Source organism: Lemur catta, chromosome 8, assembly GCF_020740605.2.
Source record: "Lemur catta isolate mLemCat1 chromosome 8, mLemCat1.pri, whole genome shotgun sequence".
NCBI lineage: Eukaryota > Metazoa > Chordata > Mammalia > Primates > Lemuridae > Lemur > Lemur catta.
The window spans coordinates 41,548,129-41,561,059 of record NC_059135.1 but is presented as its reverse complement, the minus strand read 5'-3'; the positions used below and the strand labels follow the sequence as shown (position 1 = coordinate 41,561,059).

Sequence of the window (12,931 nt, the reverse complement as noted above, 5' to 3'; positions counted from 1 at the left end):
CATCTTGATATTACATTTTTTAAATTTCAAAGATCAATAGCTAAAGTCAAGTCAGTTTCGTCCTTTCCCCTCAAAGTCTGTTTCTTTCTCAGATTTTATTTCTGCTTAAACAAATACGTTGAAGATGTCTTAACTTTCTGCTTCTAATTATCTGAACTTGTAGCATGACAAAAAGAGAGCAAAATCTTAGCACATGTATGGGAATTTCTCACAAAATGTTACTGTATTATCTTCTTTAGGAAAAAAGGAGTAAAATTTATACTCAATATACCCAAAGCTAGATTTTGAGAACATTTTGGTTTCAGATATATGATGAATCAGATAACTTTCTGACTAGAAAAATGTTATGGTTTCAAATATTAGCTCAAGTTTTGTTCTTTTTAATTCTTATTTCAGCATATTGTGGGGGTACAAAAGTTTAGGTTACGTATATTGCCCTTGGTCCCCCACCCCCCTGAGTCAGAGCTTCAAATGTGTCCATCCCCTAGACAGTGCACTTCGCACTCATTATGTATGAATACACCCATCCCCTTCCCGCCACACATCTGCCCAACACCCCATCAATGTTATTCCTAAATGTGCTCTTAGGTGATGATCAGTGAAACCAATTGATGATGAGTACACGTGGTGCTTATTTTTCCATTCTTGGAATACTTCACTTAGTAGAATGGGTTCCAAGTCTTTCCAGGAAAATACCAGAGGTGCTATATCACCATTGTTTCTTATAGCTGAGTAGTAGTACTCCATGGTATACATATACCACATTTTATTAATCCACTCATGTATTGATGGGCACTTGGGTTGTTTCCACATCTTGCAATTGTGAATTGTGCTGCTAAAAACATTCGGGTGCAGATATCTTTGTTATAGAATGTCTTTTGTTCTTTTGGGTAGATGCCCAATAATGGGATTGCTGGATCAAATGGTAGGTCTACTTGTATCTGTTTAAGGTATCTCCATATTGCTTTCCACAGAGGTTGCACTGGTTTGCAGTCCCACCAGCAGTGTATGAGTGTTCTTGTCTCTCCGCATCCATGCCAACATTTGTTGTTATGGGACTTTTTGATAAAGGCCATTCTCACTGGAGTTAAGTGATATCTCATTGTGGTTTTGATTTGCATTTCCCTGATGATTAGAGATGCTGGGCATTTTTTCATATGTTTGTTGGCCATTCTTCTGTCTTCTTTTGAAAAATTTCTGTTCATGTCCTTTGCCCACTTTTTGATAGGTTGTTTGATTTTTTCTTGCTGATTTTCCTGAGTTCTAAATAGATTCTAGTTATCAGTCCTTTATCAGATGTGTAGCATGCAAAAATTTTTTCCCATTCTGTAGGTTGTCTATTTACTCTCATGAAAGTTTCTTTGGCTGTGCAGAAGCTTTTTAATTTAATCAGGTCCCATTTATTTATTTTTGTTGTTGCTGTGATTGCCTTTGATAAGCATAACAACTTAATAATGATCAATTTTTTCACTTTTATCGGGGATGGTATTTCTGGTAGTCAACATAAGCCTTCTGGTAGTCAAAATAAGCCTTAATGTGAAAAACTCTGGAATTTCTGATTATGCTGTGATGGAAAGTATCTGGGAGGAGCCCGAGCTTGGTTCAAGATTGGGACTACAGCTGCTAGTACTTCACCCAGCTCTCCAGATGACATCATGAGTTCAACTTCTCTGAATCACCATTCTAAAGGAATGGGATGCCCTGGCAGCTGAGTCATGGTCTTCCAGGAACCATTAACAAGTCGATCTTCAAGCACTTCCATTCAGACAGGAAAATGTCAGACCCATGAAGGATGAGAACTATGGATCCAGAGAACGCCAGGCAATTGGTGCCACTTTTTCTACAGCATGCAATAAATACTTCTCTTTTTTCTTTGTTCCTCATACTGAATGCTTATTATGTTACATATTTATAAAGACTAGTGTAAATTGACATTGTCTTTTCCTGTCCAAATCCTAACCTAACACATAATCATATAATCAGGAATCAGATGATGTTTTCCTGTTAAATGCCCTACTTAACTCCTTTGATTATAATTCTCTGGGAATGGTGACCAGGGAGTTGATTTTTTTGTAAAGTACAGCAAATCTTAATAATTATGTTAATTTATAAATGATTAAAATTTATCACATTGTACTTTTCATATCCTGCAAAGGATCTAATATATAAAAAATACATAGTTAATTCTCAGCTTTAAAGATATTAAAAATTGAATCTGCTTATTCAAGTGTAATGATGGAACTGAAAGAGATCTCAAAATAGTCAATTTCTTCCTTGGCTTTCTTCTTTTCTTGAAGATGACTTATCTATAAAATATCTCTTCTCCTCCACCCTCTCCCCATGTCAAGTTATCTGCCTTCAAAATATTTATCCTGCTTCCTTCCGGATGTATCATTGCTTGACACTTTCTTTGAACCTAATTATACAATATATACTGTTATCATTAGATATTTAAGCAAGTCTCAGATACATTTTTGATGGTGGTATATAAGCTCCTAAGAGATCTCAAAAAGGCTGTGGGCTTTCTTTTAAAGTGCAAATACACACATGCACAGAAATTTTTTTAACATACTATTTTGAGACTATTTACGGATAACCACTTGCTCATGTCTTTTACAGGTGAGGTTTCCTGTGCCTATTAGGCAGGATAGATGGTCACTTGTATCTCTCTTCCATATGAGCATGGAGATGATGGAATGCAGACAAGCAGTGGTGGGGAGAGTAATACTGACATGATAGTGACATAGCAAACATTTGCTATTAAGGAACTTTTGAGTTTTTTGAGAGCTTTAATTAATTATTACCAACTTAGAAAGGCTTGAAAAGAGACTGATCAGAGCTGACCATATATATATATATATATATATACACACACACACACACACATATATATATATATATAAAGATCTCTCTTGCTAGGTGAGCTGAGCTTAATCTAAATTCCCCCTGATTAAACATTTTTCCTCATTTGCCACATTCTTCAGCAATTCCTTAAGAGCAAAACATACCAAAGAATGCTAATTTTAGGAAGGCTAGAACTAGAATAAAATTACTGACACTGAAAGGAAGATCTGGATCTTTATAAGAAAAATTTCTTATCTCAAAATTTTTGATAACCCACATTATCTCCAGAATGTGAATGCCATCATTTCTTTAGTGTGTCCCTATTTCCTTTCCTCACTGAATAAATAGCTTTGCTAACTGAGATTAAAAACAGAACTCAAATGAGATGCATAGGATCTTGAATAATGTTCCCATAGTTATAAAACCAAATTCCAATGCTAATATAAATTATTCCTACTATATTTGTCATTTGAGATTATCCGTTTGTCCCAATAGGTATAAAAAATTGAGCAGGAAGCATCTGAAACTGTGTTTCCTTTCACACAAAGAAAAAGTTTTAATTTATATTTATTTTGCCCAACTTTCTGTATATGAAAGTAGCCAGGAAGCAGGGGAGAAAAGATAATTATGAGAAATTGTGATAGGAAACCATTAGGAAAAGTAATCTGTAATTCCTCATAAAACTCTGGAGTCTCTAGGTAAATAACACGAAACACCCATAGTTTTGGAAGTGCCTGCTGAACAAGTGACAACTTTATTGGTTTTAAGCATGTGGAGCTCATTTGTCATCTAGAATAGAAGAGAGTGACATATTAGCTTCTGAAACAGCTATTGTTATCAGAAGAATATAATGAACAAATAAACTGCTTATCTGAGATGAAATAAGTATTTTTTAGAAACTAAGAATTTAAGTTCTCCATTGTATAAACATGTAAGTGTATGTAGTCACCTAACATAGTTCCTGGCAGATAGTAGGAAATAAATGTATGTTTATCTTAATCAGGCAAACTGAAAAATTACAGGTTCTCTGTGCCCTTCAAATTTTTTTTCTCTTGAAGAGATCATTAAAATATAATTTAAAAAAGTATCCCTTCCACGTCCAGCCAAAATGAATTAATAGAATTCATCCACCCACTTGAAATATTAAATAACTTTTACAAAGATAAAATTTATGAAATAATACTGGTCAGTGGGGGGCAGTGGTCCCACAGAGATTGAAAACAAGGGTTTAGCTCTACATTCCTGCATTTGCTCTAGCAGACTAAGTGAAAAGATTTTCTATACTACAGTTCAGAGAGGAAGGACTCTTAAGGAGCCCAGTGGTCTCCCTGAGTTTAGGAGTCAAAGCAGAGAGTCTGGGAAAGTCAAGGAGGCTAGAATATGCAGGGCAGGGTATCAGATGAAAGAAAACTATACAGAAAAAGAAATCCAGACCTCAAGTCTTCATCTCGATACTGATCAGTGCATGTGTGAAGCAAGAAAATACCCAAGTCTGGGTAAAGACCAACCAGAAAGGGTTAGAGGGGACAGCACATAGAGCACATGTAAAGCTGGGAATAGTTCCTGTCCCTAAGTTACAAAAATCTCAATGCATGGAGCATCCAGCAGAATACTCAGAGGGTTGTTTGCCTTAGTAGTGAGAAAAAAATTAACCATAGAATAAACATTTCTCTGGTACTGCCTAACAAACCTTAACAGCGAGACAACAAAATACCAAGCTGATTCCAAGTAATTTAACTTCTTCCCAAAAGAAAGCTCAGTAACACTTATAGAAATGCATGTACAGCATGGGATTATAAATAGATGAGGCATTGCAGAAAAAAAGATTAGTAAACCTAAACACATAATGATAGAAACTATGCAAATTGAAGCATAGAGAGAAAAAACATGACTAAAAGCAATGAATGGAGAATTAATGAGCTGTGAATTAACTTTAAACATCCTAATTAGTAAACATGTAAGTAGAGTTCTAAAAAGAGAGGGAAAGAACCTGAAGAAGAAAAATGGCACCAGATGGAAATGGGGATCTATATAAATGAATGAGGATACCAGAGATGGTAACTACACAGGTAAATATAAAATTTTAAATCTCTTTAAAAGATAGTTCATCAATTTTGACAAATGTACTATACTAATATAAGGTGTTAATAAGGGGAAACTTGGTCTAGAGTACATGGGGACTCTATCATCACAATATCCTGTAAATCTTAAATTTTAAAAAGATTACTCAGTGTTTGAAGCCAACATAATAACATTATGGTGCATTGGATATAACATAGGTAAAATGAAAAGGTATGACAACAATAGCACAGAGGGCAGGAAAGGAAAAGTAGTATACTCTTTGAAATTTCTTACATATACTGTAAGAGAAGTAGTTTAATATCACTTGAAGGCAGACTGGGATAAATCAAAGATGTACACTCTAAATCCCAAAGCAACTACAAAATAAAATGAAGATTTATAACAAATAAGCCAACAAATAATATCATATATAATATTCAACCCAAAAGAAGGCACAAAAAATGTAAAAAAGAAAACAAAAACAGAACCAATAGAACAATAATGGTAGCATGGCAGATTTAAACACAAGCATATCAATTACCACATCAAATGTAAAGATAAATATTGTCTCATTGAATAAAATAGGAAGATCCAACTGTATGTTGCCTATAGAAATACACTTTAAATGTGACCACACAAACTGAAAGTATAAAGACGGAAAAGGTTTTACCATTTTTACACCAATCAAAATAATCCTGGGGTGGCTATATTAATATAAAATTACATTTTAGAACAAAGGATTTTAAAAGTGATAAAGAGAGTCATGTTATAATGAAAAGGGAAAAATACACCAAGAAGACAAAACAATCCAAAATGTTTAGGTACCTGATAACAGAGCTTCAAATTACATGAAGCAAATACTGATAACTGGAAAGTGGAGTAGATAAATATAGAATTATAGCCATAGATTTCAATAATTAGGTCCCAATGTGCAATAAAAAATTACACAAAAATATTTAGTAAGGATATGGAACATTTGATCAACACTATGAACTAACTCGATCTAATTAACATTTATAAAACTTTTCATTCCACAATAGCAGATGCACTTAATTTTCAAGAGCACAAAGAACATTTACCAAGTTGTATCATATTCAGAGCCATAAAATAAGTCTCAATAAGTCAAATTATTCAAACCATATAAAATATGTACTCTGACCCTAATGTAATTAAATTGGAAATAAATGGAAAAAAATATCCAAAATCCTTGGGAAAATACCCAAATATTTGGAAACTAAATAACACTCTTCTAAATAACCCAGGGATCAATGTTAAAATCACAGAGAAATTAGAGAATATTTTGAGCCAAATAAAAACACAGCATATCAAAACTAAAAGTAAGTTAAAGCAATATTTAGATAGAAATATATGGCAAGAAAATAATAAAGATCAGAGTGAAAATCAATGAAATAAAAATAGAAAAAAATAAAGTCAATGAAACCAAAGGGAGGCTCTTTGGAAAAATATATAAAATTGTTGACCTTTCAGTATTAACAGATAGATAAGAAAAACAAGAAAGAGAAAAGCACAAATTATTATACTAATGTCAGGAGCTAGAGATTTGACATCATTACAGATTTTATTATGAAGAAATATTAACTTTATGCCAATAAATTAGACAAAAAAAATTGAAATGGACCAATTCCTTGAAAGACACAAAGTACTAAATCTCACCCAAGAAGAAATGGATAACCTGAATAATAATTCTACCTAATATTTAAAGAATAAATAATACCAATTCTATATCAACTCTTGCAGAAAATTTAAGAGAATGAAGGGAATACCTGCCAACTCAGTCTATGAGGTTTTAATTAGCTTGGAACTAAAAAAAGAAAAAAGCATTATGAATAAAAATAATTAGCCTTCAGTACAGAAATTTCACATAAAAACATATTTCGGTTTCTAACAGGAAGATTCTGTTTTCATTTTTTAAAATTCAGGCAACCATCATTATAATATTTGTACTTTTTCATCTATTAAGAAAATATAAATATCATCAAGAATCTGGAATTCTTCAAACTGAATTCTTATATCTTTTTTTGTTATTGTTCATCGTAGTAAAGTAGATATACCATGAAATTTGCCATTTTAACCATTTTTAAGTATACAACTCAGAGGCATTAATTACATTCACAGTGTTATGCAACCACCACCACTGTTTATCTCCAACATTTTTCATCACCCCAAACAAAAACTCTGTACTCATTAAGCAATAACTCACCACTCATCCAGCCCTTAGTGACCTCTAATCTGTTTTCTGTCTCTATGAATTTCCCTATTTTAGATATTTGTTTAAGTGGAATCATATGCTATTTGTCCTTTCATGTCTGGCTTATTTTACTTAGCATAATGTTTTCAAGGTTCTTTCATATATCATGTATCAAAACTCGATTCCTTTTGCATTTATGTATAATTGATATCAGTAACACAAGAAAGAGCAAGAGCAGGTACAAGAAATTTTAATAGAAACATTTTGATTCATTTTCTAGATGAAAATTAATCTGGGACTTTGAAGCTTCCTAAAAGGACTTTAATAGTATTATCAAAATATTCACAAATGACATTATTGTAGAGACTTATTCCATTTCTGAGATTTACTCTATTTTTAAGTCTTGGGAAATGAGGAATGAGGAATGAAGTGATGCTTAGAGATGAATTATTATGGGATTCAAGGATTCAGTAGAAATACGTAGGGGTCAAGAATAGGAGTAAAGATAAAATGGGGCTGGTGGCAGAGTGGCAGTGGCTCTGAGGATGTGGCATAGTTCAAGGGTATCAGTAGCACACTATGCTTGGTAATGACAACACTACATTTTATTAATGTCCTATTGATGGGTATTTTCTTATGCCCCAGTCCATGGCATATAATACACCATCACATTTGGATTAGGGAATTAGCTGCAATTATTTTAAGTCTCCCAAGAGATTTGTGGTCCACCAGATGGACCACATTGGGAAAGAAATATTGCAGCTTTGGGATATCTATTATGGACTATGGTGTCCTTTTATTCTTTCGTTTTTAAAATAAATTCAACATGTGGTTGTTCCAACTAAGAACACAGAATCCCAAAGGGAGGCTTGAAGAAAACTAAAAACAGTGGATTTGACATGAGCCCGGGACTTGTTACTCTTGGCTTTGGGAAGAAGAATAGTGGAGATGACTAGGTTACCCTCAGCCTTTTGGTAGTTGAATCTCAGGCTCTGCTTCTATATGGCACCTGCCAGTTGGAGAAGTGAAGACAGGGAGAGATGGGTAATGAAAAGACGGGGCCGCTGGAATTGATACGTAATATCAAGAAAGCAGTCACTGAGGATCTTAGAGAGCCAAGAGAGATGGTCTGTCATGAAGAAAACTCACTGGAAAAACCTGCACCCTTTCCTTGTTTTGGTAAGATTTAATATTCAGAAACAGAGACTTCAAAAGATACTCCATGTCTATTGAATTCAGATTTCTCCTAATGCACATATCAGCAATCAGAAAAAATTGTAATGTTGCTGTATTTCTATAAAAGATAGCAAAACTTACCTATGACATTAATGACTTTAAAAATACTTTTGTGTTTTAAAAAGGTATCTTGTCAAGTTAAATTCCCCAAATGAGTTAATTACTGTAGATGGTAAACAGAAAAAGGGTGGCTGGCTGGAGAAGGCCTTTATTGAGAACAGATGAGTTGGATTATGGTACAATTCTTAGATCATTTCCACATAGCAAAAATAAAATGGTGATATAATTAACTCATTTTAATCTATATTATCATTCAAATTATTAATACTAATAAATAAGATTTTTTGAAAAATCCTGTTCTGAGTACTTTCCTTCATTTTTTTAATTTTATTTTTAATTATTTTGGGTACATATTAGTTGTATATCTTTATAGGGTACATGTGATGTTTTGATACAGGCATACAATGTGAATTAATCAAATCAGGGTAGTTGTATCTATCCATCACCTCAGGCATTTAACATTTCTTAGTGCCAGGAACATTCCATTATTGTCTCTCCTTTTTTATTTTATTTTACTTTTTCTGATCAAGATGTTTACTTTGCATCTTTTTCTTCTATTAGGTAGATAAAAGTTTTTAATGTCTTAAAATTTGTGACACTAAATTTAATCAACCGACATTCCTAAAGAATCTATAGCACATTTACTATTTGGTTAGATTGTCAGGCATTCTGAAAATAAATCAAATCTTTTGAGATTGGCCTTTATCCTTCAGTAGTTTGTCATCCTGCCTACTTACCTTTTGAATTTGGTAAGTAACTAAGGTCAAGAAATTAATTCTTGAAGAAGGAATAAATTAATACTATAAAAACTGTATTTTAATATAAAAATATTTTCTCATTTTAGGTATTATTTTTTAAAATTTAAAAATAATGTTTATGATAAAAGGTTCTATCAAAATAGTTATACAACCAATAAGCAAATGAAGTATAGAGTTATAATCAATTAGACTACTAAGCACGATTTGATGGCATAATCCATTTGAACGAGAACCACATTTCCAAAAGGAGTTTTGATCTATTCATTGGAGGTAAAACAAATGTTTAAAGATATCAGACTGTACCTTAAAGGAAAATAAACAAAAAAGCCCCCCAAATTTGTCCAATTCAGCATATCTAGTAGAGTTATAAACCAAATAGTAAAATATGTATGTCATTAAAGTTTTCTAACAAGATTCTATGGTCATCTGAAGAAGACAAATTTGGTTTTCCAATACAACTATTGAAATTGTCAAAAGTATTAAGTTTTACTCTTAAGATTTTATGTTAGTTATCTGTATTTGCATTAATATTTTTCAATCTCTATTGATCTCTATTGATATTTCATATCCTTTTATTAAACTATAGGTCCCAAATTAATATTTCATACTCAAGCTTTCAAAGACTGTTCACTCTTTAGTGTAAGGATTAGATGAGATATGGATAATATGCATTGAAATAATCATGCACTAGCATGATGAATTTTTTAAAATCCTTAAAATGTTTTATAAAAGGATATTGTCAGGCTTAAAAATTTTGCAGTATCTCAAAACTGTCACAACTTTTCTTCTCTGATGTAAATATTATGTCTTCATACATAAAATATGACTCTCTGGGCTGTATATTTCCTGCTTGGGTTCTGCCCTGTGTGTTTATGTTATCTTATATTATACAAAGTCATTTCGTGACTAATTTCCAGAGCACTGAGTCACAGTGTGGCTGTTGCTTATCTTTTCTTTTTTTCCCACATGGTACTACTCTTTGCCCTCATTTTTCTGGTAATTCTTTTATACCAATAAGTTTTTTTCATAATTAAATAAATGTTTGTCTCATTGTAGTTCTGTGGTTGTGTACTGCTATATTATGTGCTTCCTTTTTCTCCCAGAAGCAAAGCTTAATACGGTTTCATAGCTAATAAGATGACAGTAATCTACTGCTTTAATTTACAAAACTGCACAGCATAACAGACTTGATCATAAGTATTCTCATTTAAATACCTCAGAATATGAGCTTTAGTTTTTGGAGACTTGTATTTCCTTAGATTAGTTAATGGTAGCATAAAATATTTAATTTAGATTACAATAATTCTAATGTTTACATTTCATTTTAAGTATCACCCACTAATGACAATGAAAGAAGTTTCTTTAAATAGAATGCTATCAGTCTCTTTATTATTGTTCTTTATATGTTACTAATAAAATTGAAAGGTAAACTAAACCTTCAAAAAAATTCCCATTAACCAAACACAATTAGTAAATAATAGTTTAAACTCAAATATAGTTTAAACTATAGTTTAAACTATAAAAAGGCTACACCTCACCAACTACTTACAAAATTGTTCGTGGTCTTAAAAGCATAAACATTGCACATATATTTGCTTAAGACCTAAATGCAAAATGCTGAGAACTTAATTTCACATTGCAATTTGAATTTACTTTGTTTCCAAGGAAGAGTTTATTTCAGGGGAATGGCCAGGGGGGTCCTCCCCAACACGACCCCGCCTCTCTGAACCCTGCTTTTCCCCCAGTGCCAAGTACTCACGAGTCAAATCTCTGAAGAAAGTTCTTGGAAAGATTTTTTTCAAAGCGGCGTTGACGTTATTTTGTTTTCCCGCTAGGTACTGAAGAAAGGATTTATCTTTTCTATGTCTTTTAAACAGATCAAGACACTGGGAAGCAGAGAATACTGAGAGAAACGCAATCTGATCCCACTAGCAGTGAAAGGGCGAGGTAAGAATTTGACGATTATCCAGCCCTAAGTCCCTCCTGTCTATTGGAGCGAAGAGGGAGCCTGAGAGCCTTTTTCAGAGATCACTGGCAGTTGGGAATAGCCCAGCTTCCTGTTAGGTCACTCCAACTCCGACTCTATTTAGTCTAATTTTGCCAAACTCTTCAAAGCCTTTTTTTTTTTTTTTCTTAAATGGAGGAAACAGACAAAAGAAACACTTCACACTTAAGATTTCAGACATTACCACTTTTGAATAACTATTTCTTTTACCTTCCAGGATTCTTTTTGTAATCAGTTTTAAGAAAAAAACACTTTTTTGCCTAGCTAGGTTTAAAAAAAAATTACATATTTATCATTACATTGTTCATAAATTTAACTTTCTTTTGCAGTTTATTTCTTATCTTTGGAAGTTTTCATTTATTTCGTACATTGTTAATATATTTATGAAAAGAATTTGAGGGCTACTGGAGGTCTCTCTTATTAGAGAGACAACAGAGTGCATTATCTATTGCAGAACGTCAGGCTGTGAGCCCTCAGCTACTCGCTAGCTTTGCTACTTTAGCCAAGTAATTTCAGTTCTCTGTGCCTGTTTCTTTTTACCTAAGATGGTGATAATAAAAGTTTCTAGTCTTGGTACAAGTACTAAATGGCTTAATAGTAAAACATAAAAAGCACCATCATGTAGCAAACCTTCAAAACAAGTTGACTATCATTATTGCTGTTTGTTATTATTATATTATTATTATTTTACACAATATATAAATCGTTAAAGATGTCAATTAGAGTTGTTCTGCTGTTGGTCCCTGTCATTAAGGCTAACCCGTAGTATCTCTGTAATGGAATTATGGGTCACATTAGACTAAAATCAGCAGAGATTTAATAAGATGGCAGAATCTACTTTGCCAGGATGGCTAAATTCATTCATTCAAAAAATACACTAGTCAGAGGCTTTTTGTGCCTTTAACTTTTCTTGCTTCTTTCCTTTGACCTCTGTGTGAAGAATAACCTTTCCTTTCCTGTTTTTTGTTTTTGTTCAGGTTTCCTCTATTTTTTTTCACATGTGATAATTTAATACATTCATATAGTTTGCAAAAGTCAAATCAGTGTACTTGATATCTTTCACCTTAAATATTTGTCTTTTCTATATGCTAGAACCTTTCAAATTCTTTTCTTCCAGATATTTTGAAATATATAATAGGTTATTGTAAACTATAGTCACCCTACTGATCTATCTAACACTAAGTCTTATTTTTTCTATCAAACCATATATTTGTAAGCATTAATCAACTTCTATTCACCTCCCCCTCCCTGCTACCTTTCCCAGCCTCTGGTAATCACCAGTCTATTCTCTATCTTTATGAGATTCACTATTTTGGCTCCTACATATGAGTGATAACATGTGATATTTATATTTCTGTGCTTGGCTTATTTCACTTAACATAATGCCCTTCGGTTCCATCCATGTTGCTGCAAAAGACATGATTTCATCCTTTTTATGGGTGAATAATATTCCATTGTGTATATATACCACATTTTCTTTATCCATTTATCCACTGATAAGCATTTAGGTTTATTTCATATTTTAGCTATTGTGAATAGTGCTGCAATAGATATGGGTATATACATAGCTGAAGCATCACACTCCTGACTTTAAAATTTATTCCAAACCTACAGTAACCAAATTATCATAATACTGGCATAAATACAGACATATAAACCAATGGCTCAGAATAGAGGACTGAGATATAAATACACATATTTACAGCCAACTTGTCTTTGGCAAAGGTGACGAGTATATATGCTGTGGAAAGAATGATC

The 12,931-nt window shown here is 32.7% G+C and overlaps 1 protein-coding gene across 1 annotated transcript in view; it reads right to left on the bottom strand.

Moving 5' to 3' along the window:
- TFPI (tissue factor pathway inhibitor) overlaps nt 1-11,196 on the bottom strand; it is a 67,958-nt gene extending 56,762 nt beyond the window's left edge. The window contains exon 1 of the mRNA XM_045559141.1: nt 10,928-11,196. The gene's annotated coding sequence lies outside the window, so the exon portion shown is untranslated. The remainder of the gene's footprint in view (nt 1-10,927) is intronic.
- Nucleotides 11,197-12,931: the final 1,735 nt, after the last annotated feature.